General features: G+C 46.8%; 1 long non-coding RNA gene across 2 annotated transcripts in view; it reads right to left on the bottom strand.

Annotated features, from left to right (window-relative positions):
- LOC132532768 (uncharacterized) overlaps positions 1–18,497 on the bottom strand; it is a 49,402-nt gene that overhangs the window by 17,209 nt on the left and 13,696 nt on the right. The window lies entirely within an intron of this gene.

Genomic DNA, 18,497 nt, shown 5'->3' with positions numbered 1-18,497 from the left:
TGGAGCACCTGGCTGAGCGCATTTTACAGTGCTCAAGGACCGGAGTTTGAGCGCCGCCCCCACCCCGGTTCCCACCTGCAGGGGGAAAGTTTTGCAAGTGGTGAAGCAGTGCTGCAGGCGTCTCTCTTCTCTCTCCTTCTCTATCTCCCCTACCCTTTCAATTTTTGCCTGTCTCTATTCAATAAATAAAATTAATTTAAAAAATTTTAAAAGAACATTGGAGGAAGCACCCTGCTAGCATGGGAACAGTGTAGCCCACCCCCACCCCCCACCCCCGTTCAGCTTAACAACCTAGAGAGAACACACCAACACCCGAGGGGGTGAATCCATGCACACCAGGGGTGTGCAATGAGCACCGCATGTGGCATCTCTAAGAGGTACAACAGTCCCAGCAGGGCAACAGGGCTGTTGGGAGTTGGGAGGGAACCCCCTCTGGACTCCAGGTCCATAACCCTGTCTGACCCACAGGGAGGGAGGTTAGAGCTCTCTGGGTGGGTCCTGAGGATGACCTCTTCCACTCCACCAGCAGGGGCAAAGGCTATTGGGGGGGGGAGGGAGGAGGCAGTGGCTGAAACAGGAGGTGAGGACCAGCGGGCTCTCAGCATGTCCTCACACATTTGGGGGCACATCCACCACCCCCATAGGCACATCCTGCTGACTTAGCCACACCCTCAGAGCCCACTCAGCCCCACTAGGGCCCAAGGTTTGGCAAGGAGGAGAGCCTCTGCTTCCTCCCTTGGCAGAAGCAGCACGCAGCCTGGGAGCACACTCAGAGCACTCTCAGCCCCTGTCACATGCACCTCCCTGCCCACACTCACAAATCTTCAGTCATGACCTTGCTTCTGCTCCCTGTCTTCCTCAGCCCAGACTACCCTGCACCCCACCCCTAATGAATGCCTCATTCACCTCAAGTGTCCTCAGTTATTCTTTGTCCCTCCCCACAGTCAGCCTCTTCTCTCCCTTTCCCTGAGTCTCTTGTCCACTCCTTGTCTGGAGACAGGTGGGAAGTTCACTTGCTTTTCCCACCTGAAGTCAGTTCCAGGCATGGTAGGGAAGGAGAAGGACCCAAGGAAGAAAATGAGGGAGCCCCCCCACAAAGCCCCAAATAAGAGGCAGATAGGCATCTCCTGCCTTTTGCCTGTGAACTTGCCTCTACCAGCTCCACCACCCAAGCCTTCTTCCTGCCCATCCTTTGTGGCCTAGCCTGGGCCCAGATTCTCTAGGAAGCTTCCCTTCCTGGAGCCACCAGACCCAGGGTACTCCCCTAAACTCCTAGCTTGCCTCTGTGATGAAGAAACAAATGAGCTGGAAACTTGTTGGTGAATACTGCTGGTGTCTGCTGATGAGTGGGTGGGTGAGGGGGGAGGTGGGAACAGAGGCCTATGTCCTCTGTCAAAGGACCAACAGCCAGTGTGTTCCTCCCCATGTGGGAGTTTCCCTTGCCCCAGGACAAAGGCTGGAAGACAGTGTCGACTACTTCTGCCATCTCCAGGGCAATGCAATGTGGGAAGGGGCTGCTTTCTGAGCACCAGGTACCCCACACCACCTTCCCAGAGTGAGGGGTCCCTAAAGTAAGCCTCAAGTATCTTCTATTCTCAGGTCCTTTCTTTAGCCCTAACTCCCCTTCCTGCCCCCTTTCTGTGTTATGGTGTCCCTGCCCAAGGTCACCCAATGTCCCTGTGTCTAGAACACATTTCCAGGTGTGAGAAAGAAGGGTTGTGTCTTGACTCCATCACTGATGAAATAATGAGTCACAAATCATGTCTGCCTTGGTCTCCCCAAGCATGAGGAAGTGGGGTGCAGGCACAGGTCCTGTCTGAGGGTCCCTCCAGGGTCAGCAATGATGAGACTGGCACAAGAACCAGTCAGCACCCCACCCAACCTAGTCTGTTCACAGGCCTTCCTGAGGGTTTGGTCTCAAGGACTGCTGAGATATGCTGGGAATTAATTGCCGTCAGACCTCCGGCCACTGTTCATCTCTGTAAACAAACATTTTAATATGCAGTAATTAATTACATCTGCCACACCGACCCTCCTCTGGTTCAGCATCCTTTAACTTATCTTCTGCTCACCCTGAACCCAACCTCCTCCTCTTCCTCCCAGCCAGGGCCAAAGAACCCCAACAGGGGCTTCTTCCCCCCAACCTTCTCTTTCCATCACCAGAAGCCAGTGCTCCCAGCTGCCATGCTGCTTGCTCTGCAGCTTGTGACTCCTTATTCTGTGGCTAGATCTTTCTAACAGGCCTTTGTCTCTAGATTTCTTGGCCCAGTTTTCTCTTCCCCAATAAAGTTTGATGCTTATGACACATCCTGGCTTGGACAAATGAGGGAGGCAGTGGGTCTGTTCCATGTCCAGCACTCAGGCTACCAGGATCAGGCTAATGTATAAGAACACAGACCCTGTTCCAAGAGCTGTTTCCTGGCCCATTAGAGCACCTAAGAGTCTTCCTGGAGCCTGTCCCTTCCAGTCCCATCCCCTGCCCATCCCACTCAGTGTGAAAAACATGGGTGCGTGGGGGGGGCATGGGGCACACCTGGCCAAACCACCCACTGTTGGATTTCTCTTCAGCACTACAATCAACCCAGCCTTCCTACTAGCACCAGGGTGGGTAGCCTATAGCTGGGTGAGCCCAAGGGTAGCACCCCAGCTGAAGTGGGGAATACCTCGTTTTCCAGAGATGCTCATTGTATCCTGCTTGGAGTCTGGTAGGAGTTGGGTATGTGTGTGTGCGTGGGGGGGGGGGAGGAGTTGCAAAGTGACCAACCCTGAATTCGAGGTGAAAACCCCAGAGAAAAATGGGGAGGGTGGTCAGGAGCCTAGGGTTCGGATGAACTGGAAGGGTGGGAAGAGTGTCCGCCACACCTGCCCCCTAGGTCCGACTCTAACAGGCTCAGCCATGGAGGGGGGGGGAGCATGGGCGGGGTGGGGCGGACGCCACCAGGCGTGGCGCAGGGAACCGAGCAGAATGAAATGCAGATGCAAAACGTGCTCGTAAGAGTTTCCTCTCTCTCCCCATCTGCCAAAGCCGAGATTTTAATCTTTAATCCATGAGCAATCAGCGAGCAGCAGCGAATGGCACATTACAGATGTTTTACTGTCGCGGGCGCTCTCAGCTTCCGCGCCGCGCACACGCGCCCCCGCCCGCCCCCTTCCCGGTCCCGACTCTCCCCTCTGCGGCCCGGCGGTTAACAATCTGCCCTGGGCGCTCGCGCCTGGCCCGCATCGAAGGTGGGAGCGGGGTGCGGAGCTATTAACATTCATTAGCAGACCCAGAGTTCCCCTAGCGGGGGTAGAGGCAGAGGCACTAGCGGGAAGGGGACGGCACTCATCCCTCCTGGGGGTGAACTCCCCACCAGGTCCAGGTTAAGGGGCTGGAGGTTGAGTTGCCGCACCCTTCTTCCCTTTCCCTGGACCCCAACTCCAGGGCCTGCTTTTAGCTGCTACAATTAGTGCTCCAGATGTTCGCCTGCACTCTGTTCTCCAGTGTGAGACCCCAGCCCTTCCCCGAGGTGAGGGAGGGGAATACTTTAGTGGTCAAATGTGGGAGTTCCGAGGGAAATTTGATGAAATGGAGTTTTAAAAACTCGCTGATAGACATCTCACTTCAGTTAGGTAGTATAAAGTGGAGTGGGTCCTTTCCACTCATTGAGAACTTGAGTTTGTAGAGGAGCTCTTAGCAGACCCCAGTTCAGTTTAGTCCTCCCTCCCTTCCCTAAGCTCTGTAGGATGTATGCTTGTCTTCCTCCCCCCCCACCCCAGCTCATATGTCTTTATCAGTGATCTCAGTTTGCAAAATTATATCTGTATGATTATTTTATTAATATCTGCCACTCCATTAGTTCCTATATTCCATAAAGTCAATGACTGTGTGGCTCATTCACCTCTGTGTTCCGTGGGTCAAGCACAGGGCCTTGGAACATAGCAGATACTCAGTAAATACTGATCAGGCTTGAGAGATAACACAATGATTCTACAAATGACTCTCATTCCTGAAGCTCTGAAGTACCAGATTCAGTTCCCAGCACCATCATAATCCAGAGCCAAGCAGTGTTCTAGTCCCTCTCTCTCTCTCCCCCCCCACCCCGTGTGTGTGTGTGTGTGTGTGTGTGTGTGTGTGTGTGTGTACCTTTTCTTTCTGTATCTCTCGTAAGTTTGATCCCTGGCATTGCATGTGACAGAGTGATACTCTGGCTTTCTCTCCCTCTGACTCTCAAAAAATAAATAAAAAATATATGGAGTGAGGTGAGGACACAGAACTCTGGTGGTGGGAATGGTGTGGATTATATGCCTATTATCTTATAATTTTGTAAATCACTATTACATCACTAATACAAATTTTTAAGAAGTCAAAAATGTTAACTGAAGGAACTAGTGGCTCTGCTTTAGTCTTGAACCATATAATTCTTTTTCTGTCATTACCAATGGAGACAAGCCATCAACCCATGCACCTAAAGTTGCACACAATTCCCTTTCATCCAGATTATTCCCAAATTGCTGCCCTCTAATCCCCCCACCCCTGCCAGCTGCTGTGGTGGATTTTTCCCATTAGAAAGATGAGAATCCCAGGAAAAAGTGTGTCTGACAATCAGATACTTCCACTTCCTAGGTCCCCTCTGAAGCTAGTCACCTCTGACTTAGCCTCCGTGTCAACTCTTCGACATTCTCCTCCTTCCTCCCATCTGTTTGCCTATAGGGCCACTGAAAACCACAACTGGAAGAAAGGAATGATGATGGGGGGGGAGGTAAAGAAAGGAGGGCTGGGGAGATAGTATATTGGTTCTGCAGAAGACTCATGCCTGAGGCCCCTAGGTCTCAGGATTAATCCCCATAAACCAAAGCTGAGCAGTGCTCTAGTCTCCATCTCTCTTTGTATTTCTCTGTATCTCTCTCACATTAAAAAAACAAAAACAAAACAAAAAACAAAGGACCTGCATAAGAATCCCGGTTTGAGCCCCTAGCTCCCCACCTGGGGGAGAGGGCTATCATTTCACAAGCAGTGAGGCAGACCTGCAGGTGTCTATCTTTCTCTCCCCCTCTTTATCTTCCCCTCCTCTCTCCATTCTCTCTGTCCTATCCAACAACAGTGACAGCAATAACAACAATGATAAACAACAAGGGCAACAAAAGGGAAAAAAATAGCCTCCAGGAGCAGTGGATTCGAGCCCCAGCAATAACCGTGGAGAAAAAACAAAACAAAACAAAACAGAAAGGGCAGATAGTGATTGGTAACAGTGGGTGGAAGAGGCCCAGGCAGACACACAGGCAAGTCATAGGGTGGGACAGGCTGGGGTTCGGGAGTGGGGGAGGCAGGAAGGGAGAGGCTGAGGGCTGGGGGTGGGCCGCCCCGGGCTCAGGCCGCAGGGCCCACAGGCGGCCCCTAAGAGGCAGTGAGGGAAGCCAGAGTGAGAGGCAGCAGAGCCGCGTGTGTTTTTATTATTATTATTTCTGATTAAAGAGGAATTCATCTCGTATCTGCCTCCTGCCAGGGGCCGAGGCGCCGCCATTGGGGTTAACGGTGCGGAAGAATACAAAAAAATTTCATTGAGGAGGATTATAAAAGTTACTAGCTGGAACATTAACAGAAGAGTAACTTGTAAAAAATGCAATATTACAATATTCACAAGGACGGCAGAGCGTGGTAAAGCTATAAAATTCAACATTAAAATCTTCCACGGCCTAGATAACCTAGTTAACAAACACGGTATTGGAACTACTTTTCTGTTGGTGCTGAGGTTAAGCCGGGGGCCTACACCTCCGCTGCGGTGGGAGGGGGCGAGGCGGTCCCGGACTAGCCCCGCCCCCAGCCTCAGCCTCCTTCCCCGGAAAATGGGGAGAATCCCCCTTCCCAGGGGGGATTGCTTGAGGATGCACCTCAAAATCTCAAACAGGGCTGCACACTTGCAAGCTTGTTTGAATATTTTGTCTAAAGTGCTGATTAAAGTGATTGAGAATGGTTTAGTTCTTCTGAATTAGATAAACATTTTTGTTAACTATATGATATGGGTATAAAAACGTTTTAAGAAAGGATTGTGTTGTGTGTGCATGTCTGTCTCAAGAACAGAATTATGTGCATGTGCAGACGTGTATGTCCAGGTTCTCTTTATGTATGGGCATAGTTCTTGAGAACATATACATGGTATGCAAACATGTCTGTAGGTGGGACCTGGAGGACAGAGTTTTGGAATGCAGGTGTGTGTGTCCCTAATATGTGTGTTTCTCAAAGAAATCTCTGTGGGGTGTACATGTTTCTGGGATCTGTTTCTGGGAACATGTCCAGAAAGCACTGGTGTTTGCTGAGTGCATGTACACACAGTGTCCATGTGGTGGCTCTTCATATCATTGCAGCTACATGAATGTGTTTTTGCAAGATGTGTTTATAAAGAGGATATATATTTGCATGATTCTGTGTGCATATATGTGCAAGGTCTATATATCACAGGAAATTATATGGTTGTGGACGCAATGTTTGTATACACAAATAGCATGGAAAGTGTAATAATAAATAAACAAGGTCCCAGAGGTGACACAGTGAACAAAGTGTTGGATTCTTAAGCATGGGATCCCGAGTGTGATCCCTGACAATGCATGTACCACAGTGATGTCTCATTCTTTTTCTTTCTCTCTTCCTATCTATCTCACTAATAAATAAAATATTTCTTAAACAAAAGTAATTTTTCTATGTGTGCTGAATATATACTTATGCATAAGCTTTGTGTGAGATAGTGTATTGCATACTTAGAGCATGTGTCTTTCTATGTGTGCTGACTATATACTTATGCATAAGCTCTGTGTGAGATAGTGTATTGCATACTTAGAGCATGTGTCAGCATGACAGCATGAGCAGAGAGAATGTTTGCAAATATGTGTGTTCAGGTGCATATTCCAGTTTCTGTAGTATACAAATAGGTATAAGTGAAGGGTAAAAGTATGTGCACTAGATGTGTATGAAAAAGACACAAACATTATGTGAGCAATCAGAATGTTTTGAGTCTTATGTGTCTATAGGTATAGACACAGAACATCTGTTTCTGTCTTGTCCCCAAATGCTGTGGTGGTGAAGAGCACAGACACTGGAGACAAGCTGCCTGGTATTGAGTTACACGATTGAACTTGGGCACTCTCAACATCTGGATGCCTTAACTTCCCCACTCACAAAATAGTGATATGAGAGCAACTATGTCATCGAGTTGTTATCAGAATATAATGGCTACTCCCCATCATGTTTACATTCTGATCCCTGGAGTCTATGAATATGTTATCTCAATGACAAAAGTGATATTAAGGGGAGTCAGGCAGTAGTGCAGTGGGTTAAGCGCACGTGGAACAAAGTGCAAGGCCTGTAGGAAGGATCCTGGTTCGATCCCCCAGCTCCCCACTTGCAGGGGAGTTGCTTCACAGTTCTGCAGGTATCTATCTTTCTCTCCCCCTCTCTGTCTTCCCCTCTTCTCTCCATTTCTCTCTGTTCTATTCAACAACGACATCAACAATAACTACAACAATAAAACAACAAGGGCAACAAAAGGAAATAAATAAATATTAAAAAAAAAAAAAAAAGAAGGAGAGCAGGGCTCCTTTCTACTTTGCCTTCTCAGCTTTCCCTCTTAAAAAAAAAAAGTGATATTAGGGAGTCGGGATGTAGCGCAGTGGGTTAAGCGCAGGTGGCGCAAAGCACAAGGACTGGCATAAGGATCCCGGTTTGAACCCCGGCTCCCCACCTGCAGGGGAGTCGCTTCACAGGCGGTGAAGCAGGTCTGCAGGTGTCTATCTTTCTCTCCTCCTCTCTGTCTTCCCCTCCTCTCTCCATTTCTCTGTCCTATCCAACAACGACAACAACAATAATAACTACAACAATTAAACAACAAGGGCAACAAAAGGGAATAAATAAATAAAATAAATATTAAAAAAAAGTGATATTAAAGATGTGATTATGTTGTGATTTTTTTTTTTTTGGAGTTGAGATTATCCAGGCACAACTAATATCATCACAAAGGTCCTTGCAGGAGGGTCAAAGTCCAAGAAGATATGAAATTACCAGGGAGGTGACTTGGTAAATAAGGACATGCATAAAAAAGGCCCCAAATTCAATCCTACCATGGTGCTCTGGCTCTTCTCTCTTTTCAAGTGAATAAATCTTTTAAAGATGATCTTGTCGAAAAAACGATTTTGTTGACACAGGGGTACAATTTATATCTCTATAATAGGTGTGTAGTATAGTGTTGGGTGGCCAACACTATATCGTTTCTTTTCCAAAACAGAAGTTTCCGGGTACATCTGGGTGACAAGTCTAGCAGATGGAGACTTGTCTCAAGTGGCCTCCCCCAGGGCTCTGTTCTGGCTCCTACGCTATTTAATATTTACATCAATGACCTCCCAGAAACTTCTTCAAGGAAGTTCATCTATGCCGATGACATCTGCTGTGCAACTCAGGCATCCAAGTTTGACATCCTCGAGGAAACACTCACGAAAGACATGTCTCTGATATCTGATTACTGTAAAAAAATGGCGACTAATCCCTAGCACTGCAAAAACGGTATCATCTGTTTTCCATCTACACCATGCCTCGGCCTCGCATGAGCTTAATGTGCAGCTTGACGATACGAGAATCCGGCATGAAGCCCAGCCTGTCTATCTTGGCATTACTCTCGATCGCACTCTGTCATTTCACAAACATCTCATAAAAACTGCAGCAAAGGTGGGAGCGAGGAATCACATCATTGCAAGACTGGCCAGCTCCTCATGGGGCGCGAGCGCTTCCACACTACGATCATCATCTCTGGCATTATGCTATTCCACTGCAGAATCCTGTGCCCCAGTATGGTTCCATAGCCCCCATGTCCACTTGGTCGATTCCAAATTATATTCCTCCATGAGGATAATTTCTGGAACCATCCGTTCCACCCCGGTTCCATGGCTGCCAGTTCTTAGCAACATTGCCCCACCAGATATTCATCGGGATGCGGCATCATATAAGTTCATTTCCCACGTCTACGCTTGACCGGACCTGCCAATATACGCAGAGATCTTCACCCACCCTGTCCAACGCTTGACGTCTCGTCACCCAATCTGGTCCCCTACGCCTACACTGAACTTCTCTGTTCCAGACTCTTGGAAACAGAGCTGGCAGTCAGCTGAGGTAAAGAACAAACACCTCATCACAGACCCCTGCAAGCGTCAACCTGGCTTTGACCTAGCACGTTATGACTGGGCCCTCCTCAATCGCTATTGAACAGGCCATGGCCGGTGCGCCGCTATGTTCCATCGCTGGGGAGCCAGAGACGACCCGAACTGCCCTTGCAGCTACAGACAGACTATGACCCACATAGTCAACGACTGCCACCTCTCCAGATTCAAAGGAGTTCTCGAAACTTTACGTCAGGCTCAACCTGACGCTGTTGACTGGCTACGGAAGAAGGGCAAACGCTAGAAGAAGAAGAAGTATTACTCCCACCATCAACTTAAGTCTTTCTCCACCAATACATATATCTTTCTTTAAAAATCAAGGTGTGAAAGAACAAAGGCAGAGATCAGAGTGATGTAGCCAAGAGCCAAGGAGTGCTGGTGGCTTCTAGAAACTGGAAAAGGCAATGGGAATAACTATATCCTAGAACTTTCAGAAGAAACATAATCCTTCTGGGGAGGTGAAAAAAAAAAAAAGAAACATAGTCCTGATCTATATTCAGATGTCTGAGCTTGGGCTGGGGAGACAACATAATGGTTATACAAAAAGACTTTCATGCCTGAGGCTCCAAGCTCCCAGGTTCAATCCCCAGCACACCGTAAACCAGAGCTCAGCAGTGCTCTGGTGTTTCTCTCTCTATGTCTTTCTCTCTGTATCTCTCTCATTAAAAATAAAATAAAATATTTAAAAAATAAATGTCTTGAGTTCTAGAAATACATTATTATAATTGTGCTGCTTTAAATGGCAATGCCCTAAGTGGAAATTTGTTACAGCATCAGTAAGGAACTCACACATGTTTATCTATTTGTTTGTTTTGTTTTTATATTGAATCACCACTAGGGCTCCACACCTGCATGATCCAGCTGTTTCCAGCATACTCTTTTTTTTTTTTAAGATATAGATAGGGTGAGAAACATAGACGAGGAGAGAACTAGAGAGGAAGAGAGAAAGAGATAGCAGGAGAAACATCACAGCATCACTCCACCACTCATTAAGCTTCCCCATCCAGGTGCTCTCACATCATGCCCAGATGCACAAACTTGGGTGTTTGAGGGGGCCAGTCAGTGTTACATGTAGTTGACAGCATATGTCACAATGTTCAAGCCTCTGGTGTCTACCTGCAGAGGGAAAGTATCACCAGCAGTGAAGCAGTACTGTAACTGTCTCTCTCTTTCCTCTCTATTTCCCCTTCTCCATTCAATTTCTCTCTGTCTTTATCCAATAAAATAATAAATGAAGTATTTTTTAAGCCTGAGTACATATGAATAGCAAATTGTACACTCTACCAGGTGAACTATCTCCTGGCCCCACTCACACATTTTAAAAAAATATTATTTATTTATTTATTATTGGATAGAAACAGAGAAATTGAGAGAGGGGGAGGAGACAGAAAGACACCTGCAACCCTCCTTCACCATTTGTGAAGCTTCCCCCCCCATGCAGGTGAGAATCAGGGGCTTGAACCTGGGTCCTTGAGCACTGTTATGTGAGTGCTTAACCAGATGTGCTACCACCTGGCCCCCGACTCACGCTTAAAAAAATTTTTTTTAAATTTATTCCCTTTTGTTGCCCTTGTTGTTTTTATTATTTTAGCTATTATTGATGTCATCGTTGCTGGATAGGACAGAGAGAAATGGAGAGAGGAGGGGAAGACACAGAGGAGGAGATAAAGACAGACCCCTGCAGACCTGCTTCACCACTTGCAAAGCGACTCCCCTACAGGTGGGAAGCTGGGGGCTCGAACCCAGTCCTTAAGCTTTGCACCACATGCACTTATCCCAGTAGACTACCACCCAACTCCCCCACTCACACATTTTTAAAGTGTTCACAGCAGTGGCAGTAGGTAAAGAGTTGAACTCTCAAACGTGACGTCCTGGATTGGATCCTCAACATCACATATGCCAGAGGGATGCTATGGTTTCTTCTCTCTCTCCTGTCAATCTTACTAATTAATTAATTAATTAATTAATTAATTAATGTAAAAGTATTTACAGCAATGCCAAGAACATAGCAAGCACCCAATAAGCATGGGCATATGAGTGTGTGTGTCTGTGTGTGTGTGTGTCAGAGGGGGGAGAGAGAAAGAGAGAGGGAGAGAGAGACAGAGGAAGAGGGAACTTGGTAGGAGGACAGATTTTCAGGGAAAGGGAAACTGTACAGGAAGCCAGGGCCTTGAGAAGCTGTGGATTATACACATCTCCTTGTGCACAGAGAGCTGCACTAGACCATCCATTACAGAGCTCATGCCACCAATGGGGTGCTTCTGTGTAATGACCATGGCTCTCCCCTTACTTAAACACTTCTTTCACTTTCTCCCTCCATCTCCAACTCATGTTCCCTTGGCAATGCCCCCCCCCCCATGATTTCTAGTTGAGAGATAGGGCCTCTGGAGGCATTACTGTGAAATAATGGAATGAGTAACTTAATTTTGCACCATAATATATTTTTTTATTCTTCCGTGTGTGTGTGTTGTATGTGTGTGTGTGTGTGTGTGTGTGTGTGTGTGTGTGTGTGTGTGTGTGTGTGTTGATAGTTCCCCTCCACACACAGAGGTATGTTAACCCTGTACTCCCTTGTCTCTGGATGTTATAAGAGTCTAAAGTAAACATGTCTTGCAATCACTTGCTATTGTTGATGTCTGCAGCCCTGGAGCAAGACTCCCATTTGGAGTAAAGAGGCAGCTGTAGTAGCTTTGGGGTATGAGGCAGGGCAAGGGTGTCAGCAGGAAGGGGAGAGCACAGGAACCTGGAGGACCTTTGCTAGCAAGCAGGTATTAATTTCTTTTCACCTGGGAAGAGAGCACAGGGAGTCTGTTCCCCTCCTGTGAGGGCATCTGTTCTGGAGCTATGCAGACATGTTTGGGGGAAGTAAATATACACAGTGTTTTGGGGGCCAATGTCCACTCATGGCAGGCCTCAGAGAATTAATTGTAGGAGAGCTTTCTGGGGGTGAATCAATCACGGATACAAAGCTAGGATATGGACTTTACCATTTGCTTTGAGATGGAGTTGAATACCCAAGAAGGGATTTTAACTCTACCACTCCCTGGCTGATGGAGCTCCAGGCAGCTTAATGAACCTCTGGCTCAGCTTCCTCCCTTGTAAAATGGAGTCATAACAGTGTCTCATTCACAGGGTTGTTGTGAGGATGAAATTCCACATGAAATATTTATCACAGTGCTTGGCACATAACAAAGTTCTCAATAAACACTGCTGTTGACAATAATGGTATTATTAGTGCCATTATCCCTCTGTTCTTCTGGGAAGAGGCAGAACAGTGGTGCAGCCTGTCAGCCAGAGGGACCTACTTGGAATGGAGGCTCCATCACAAAACAGTGGTATGAGCAGCAGCTGTGCAGCTGGAATCCAAGTGACCTCATGTCTGATGACTAAGTCTAAGTTTCTAGTTCTTATCAGTAAGTGTCAGTAATACCTACGTCAAAGAGATGCCCATGAATATCAGAGTTTATAATCATGTGGTCTAAAGATACTTAGCCTTTTGCTAGATTTGCTCGACCTACAATGTAAATGTGTGAATTGTGAATTTAGTGTAAATATACCAAAAGGTATATAGAGAAAAATGTCTTCCTGCCATCCACCCTCCTTCCTTTTAATTACTATTATTTTTCTATTTCACTTTATTTTTCTTTGTGATTAATAGTGGGTTACATTGACATCCTTCCTTAAAGGAGCTATTTCCTATATATCTTTACAGAGTAAATCTATATGCAGACAAAGACACACAGGTATCTATGTGTGTGTTTTGTTTACTCAATGTATAGCATGTTTTATATTGCTTCATGCCTTTTTTTTTTCTTTTACATAATTCACTTTGGTGATCTCTCCAAATCTGTATTTAAAGACTGACTTCATTCTTGGTTAAGGCTGCCTAATATTCGACCAAACAGATGTACCATAAATCATTTATTTTTTAAGATATATTTATTCATTTGAGAGAGAGAGATTAGAGGAAGAGAAGAGAGAATCAGAGCATCACTGGCACATGCTATGCTAGGGACCAATATTGGGACCTCATGCTTGAGAGTACAGTGCTTTATCCACTGTTATATGCTCCCCCCCCCCCCAGCTATGCCATAAGTCATCAAGCTCCTACTAGTGGATATTTGGACTAGCTCAAATCTGTAAGCAAATCTACAAAGTCTCTTTATATACCTAATAGTTTATCATCTTCCAGGTTAGGGTTTTTTTTTTTCGTTGTTTGTTTGTTCTGCTGTTTGTTTCATTTTGTTTTTAATACCCCAGCTTCCAGTTAATTTCAAATAAAACTCAAAATTCCTATCTCTCACTTCCTCTCAATTTCTTTGTCTCTATCTAACAAATAAATAAAATTTATTTTAAGAAGAGAAGATCTCCCCCTTTTTTAAAGTATTTATTTATTTATTTATGAGAAACATAGGAGAGAGAAAGAGTAAGACATCACTCTGGTACATGTGCTGCCGGGGATTGAACTGAGGACCTTATGCTTGAGAGACCAATGCTTTGTTTACTGTACCACTTCCCAGACCACAATCTCCCCCTTTTTATCTCCCCCTTCCTCTCAATTTCTTTCTGCCTCTAACAAATAAATAAATAAAACTAAGAAGAAGGAGTGGGGTGGTAGCGCAGTGGGTTAAGCACAGGTGACACAAATTGCAAGGACTGGTGGAAGGATCCTGGTTCCAGCCTCCGGCTCTCCACCTGCAGGGGAGTCGCTTCACAGGTGGTGAAGCAGGTCTGCAGGTGTCTATCTTTCTCTCACCCACTCTGTCTTCCCCTCCTCTCTGCATTTCTCTCTGTCCTATCCAACAACGACGACATCAATAATAACTACAACAGGGAGTCGGACGGTAGCGCAGCGGCTTAAGCGCAGGTAGTGCGAAGCACAAGGACCGGCTTAGGGGTCTCTGTTCGAGCCCCCAGCTCCCCACCTGCAGGGGTGTCTCTATATAAGTGGTGAAGCAGGTCTGCAGGTGTCTATCTTTCTCTCCCCCTCTGTCTTCCCCTCCTCTCTCCATTTTTCTCTGTTCTATCTAACAACGATGACATCAATAACAATAATAACTACAACAATGAAAACAAGGACAACAAAGGGGAAAATAAATAAATATTAAAAATTTTAAAAGCTACCAATAAAACAACAAGGGCAACAAAGAGGGTATAAATAAATATTAAAAAATAAATAAATCCACTCCCCCTGGCAGCCATAAAAGAATTAAGAAGAAAAAAAAAAACTGCTTGTGCTCAGGGGCTTCTCACTGACAGTCACAGACAGGCCTTCCTCGGCTTTGGCTGGGAGGTGGAGGAGACTTTTTCACACATATCTTGTCCCCTCTAATAAAATGAAAGCTAGTCTGTCCAATAGGCCCATGCCACTAACCACAGAAAAAGATTCAATAAAGTCAAATGAAATTGAAGCCAAAAAATATTAGAAGTCAACCCCCTACTCACATTTTGAGTGCTCAGATGTCACATGGGGCCAATCGTCTCCATACTAAACATATATAGAGCTGTCTGCATACTAAACATATATAGAGCATGTGCTCCATACTAAACATATATAGAGCATGTGCTCCATCATAGAAAATTCGGGGGGGGGCAGGTGGTGGTGCACCTGAAAGAGCACACACATGACAGTATGCAAGGAGTAGGGTTCAAGCATCCGGTCACCACCTGTAGGGAGAAAGCTTCAAGAGCAATGAAACAGTGCTTCAGAAAGTCTCTTTCTCTCTCCCTCTCTCTCCTCTGTCTCCCTTTTCTCTCTCAGTTTCTCTGTCTCTATAAATAATTAATTAGTTAAATTTAAAGAAGGAGAAGGAGGGGAAGAAGAACATTCTGTGGGACAGCACAGTTCCAGACTCGAGCCCATGCAGGCAGGGCCTGGTTATCTCTGAGCACCACTCTGGTGCTCTCCGTAATGGCTGCTGAATTAAGGACTTAGGGATGAATATGGCAACCAACCAAAAGGTCCACTGGAGACAAAGCCATAGGTTGCTCCTTAAGGCAGTTTTTTTTTAAAGCTTCTTTATTGGGGGATTAATGTTTTACAGTCTACAGTAAATACAATATTTTGTACATGCATAACATTTCCCAGTTTTCCACATAACAATACAACCCCCACTAGGTCCTCTGCCATCATCTTCCAGGACCTGAACCCTCCCCCTCCACCCACCCCAGAGTCTTTTACCTTGGTAAAATACACCAACTTAAGGCAGTTTTTGAGGGAAGCCATGAGCAGGTTAGGTCAGAGAGGCCCTCATAGTAACTCTGGAGCCTTGCTGTTCCTGGCTGTCAGGGTCACCTCCTGGCCTCAGGCCTAGATGGTTGCTTTGAGTCAGAAATCTGTGTTATGAACATTCTTGTTGTCTCTTCTGTGAGATCTTCCCTCCTTAAAATCCACTCCCCACCCAACATCTCAGTGTCTATAGGCCTGAACCATGGAGATCCCTGTTAGATCCTGGGGATCAGTGCAGAGCAAGCTCTCTTCCAGGAGCTCTATGGGAGCTGAGATGCTGGCTACAGGGAACCCCCACCCCCAAATCAAGCAGAAGTTGTTCCAGGGATGTGGTGCCTGGTCTACTGCTGCTTGAAGCAGAAGTATGTGCTGAGAGGAAGAGAGGAGAAAGAGACAAGGAAGCTGAGCATCTGGGTAAGGTGACAGGAAGGGACAGTACATAGGGGCATACCTGCCTGTCTGCATGTGTCTTCCTGTACCTGTCTGTACCTCTGTGTATAGGGGCTATGGTGTGGTAGAGAGTTATGCATGTCTTATGTCTTAGGTGGGCTCTGTATGGGATTGGGGGCCTAGGCTTATAGAAAGATGGGCTGTATGAGCATGTTAGGAGTTGTGATGTATGTGTACTACAGGCTGGTGATGGCTGTGTGTGCAGTGTAGAACATTTGCACTGGGGTTGCACCTGTGGGGTGTGTTTGTGTGTGGTGGGGATTGTGAACAAAGTAAGGACTGTGTATTGGGGGTGGGGAGCTGTGTGTGTGTCTGTATGTGTGTGTGTGATGTCAGAGGTTGCTGTGAAGTCTATGTGTGTGGAGAGAGAGAGAGAGAAATAGGAAGAAAGTGAGTTTCCTCAGACAGCTGGATAGCTAGATGTGGGTTTAGGTTGGCCCCTGGAATCAATTTGGGATTCCACCCTGTAGAGCACCTCCTCACTACACAAGGGAAGGTTCAAGCTTTTTTGTTTTGTTTTTGATTTATTTTTCATGAAACAAAGATACAGAGATTGGTGTATTGCTCCAAAGTAAAAGACCCTGGGGTGGTGAGGAGGGTTCAGATCCTGGAATATGTTGACAGATGAGGACCAAGTGGGGGTTAAATTGTTTTGTGGAAAACTGGGACATGTTATACATGTGCAAACTATTGTATTTTACTGTTAACTGTAAGCCAGTAATCCTCTAATAAAGAAATAATAATAATAAAAAGATACAGAGAGACTAGGGCACTGCTCAGCTCTGGCTTATAGTGGTACTGAGAATTAAACCTGGGACCTCAGAGCCTTAGGCATGATCTTCTTTTGTGTAACCACTGTGCTGTCGCCCCAACCCCTGATTCAAGCTGTTCTGCCTCAAAAGTTCCTGGTTGCTTCTGGGTTCTGGCAGTGAAAGGGGAAGGATGCAAGGCCCCAGAGACAGCCAGGGAGACAGTGGGGGGGACCTGACCAGACCTTGGAGTCTAGGTGAGGGGGAGGGGTCAAGGGCAAAGCAGAGAGGCCAGAGACAGAGAGAAGAGAGCAGAGAGAAAGGGAAGTTGGTAGGAAGTGGGGAGAAGCAAGGGAACAGAGATGGCAGATCAAAGGCCATTGCGGGGGCGGCGCTGTGTGTGTTGGGGGGGTTCCCCGCGGGGGGGTGCGGGGCGGGCACTCGGGCGATCCCAGCCGCGCGGCTCCCCAGGGAGATGCAGACACTTTGCGGAGATGTTACTCCGGAGTTGGAGACGATGATAAATATGATAATTTGTATAAAATCTGAATGGGTCTTGTTTTCAGGGAGAATGCCTCGGATGATGAATGGGCCCGACTCGCAGATAGATGGCTGATAAAAAGTGTATTGGATTGTTGAGAGCGATTTTAATTCCCATTCCCTACCTGCGGCCGCCAGCCTCCTCCTCCCTCCTGCCCACGGTGGGGCGGTCGGCGGTCGGCGGCCCGGCCGGCCTCGGCGGCTCAGGAGGCTTCTGGAATGACTCTAATTACAGAGTTATTAATTTTAAGAGGAGGGTGAGTGGGGGGTTTATGATTATTAATCGAGCGCCGGCGTTCGGCGGGCGGGGCGGGCTGCGGGCAAGCACGCTCAGAGCTCGGAGGATGCGTCGCCCCTGGGCAGCTCAAGCCCTGCAGCCGGCTGGGGCCTCAAGTCCTCTTAGTGAACTACCCTGCACCCCAATGTCAACTGTGACCCAGGGGTCAGACCACCAATGCTGGCCAGAGACTGCACTCAGGAACCCAGAGGGTCTGCAGCCCCAGGGCGAGAGGAAGTACACCCTTCCTAACTCCAGCCCCAGCTAACACAGGTGTTGAGCAGAGCACATGAACCTGAGACTGTGACTGACACAGTGCCAACTCACCTGGGGAGTGAGCCTGTTTTGTCATCATCAGGACCCAGGTTCAAGCCTGGCCCCACCGAATTGGAAGAAACTTCAATACTGTGTTCTCCCTCTCCCTCTCCCCCCCTCTCTCTTTGTCTGAAAAGGTGGGCCAAAGCTGCCCAGGAGGTAATGCAGTGGTTAGAGCATTGGACTTAAAAATATGAACTTCTGGGAGTCAGGCAGTAGAGCAGTGGGTTAGGTGCAAAGCACGAGGACCAGAGTAAGGATCCTGGTTTGAGCCCCCCACCCCCACCTGCAGGGGAGTCGCTTCACAAGCAGTGAAGCAGGTCTGCAGGTGTCTATCTTTCTCTCCCCCTCTCTGTCTTCCCCACCTCTCCCGATTTCTCTCTGTCCTATCCAACAACGACAACAATAATAACTACAACAATAAAACAACAAGGGCAACACAAGAGAATAAATAAATATAAAAAATATGAACTTCTGAGTTTGATCCCCTATCACATGTACCAGAGTGATGATCCTCTCTCTTTCTTTCATCAATAAATAAACAAATCTTTATTTTTTTACTTTCAAATATCAGCCCAGAAAAATGAAACCCTGGCCATGACAATAAAATAAAGTAAAAGCATAGGAGACCATTTCTATTATTCCTGTTACATGCCAAGCATGTGCTAGGCATTCGGGGGCCTTACCTGCCCCCATACAGAAGAGAGGAACCTCCCCACTCACCAGATGAGAAAGCAAAGACTGCGAAAGTAACTTG

Source organism: Erinaceus europaeus, chromosome 14 (assembly GCF_950295315.1).
Source record: "Erinaceus europaeus chromosome 14, mEriEur2.1, whole genome shotgun sequence".
Lineage (NCBI taxonomy): Eukaryota > Metazoa > Chordata > Mammalia > Eulipotyphla > Erinaceidae > Erinaceus > Erinaceus europaeus.
This window is presented reverse-complemented; position numbering and strand designations above follow the sequence as displayed.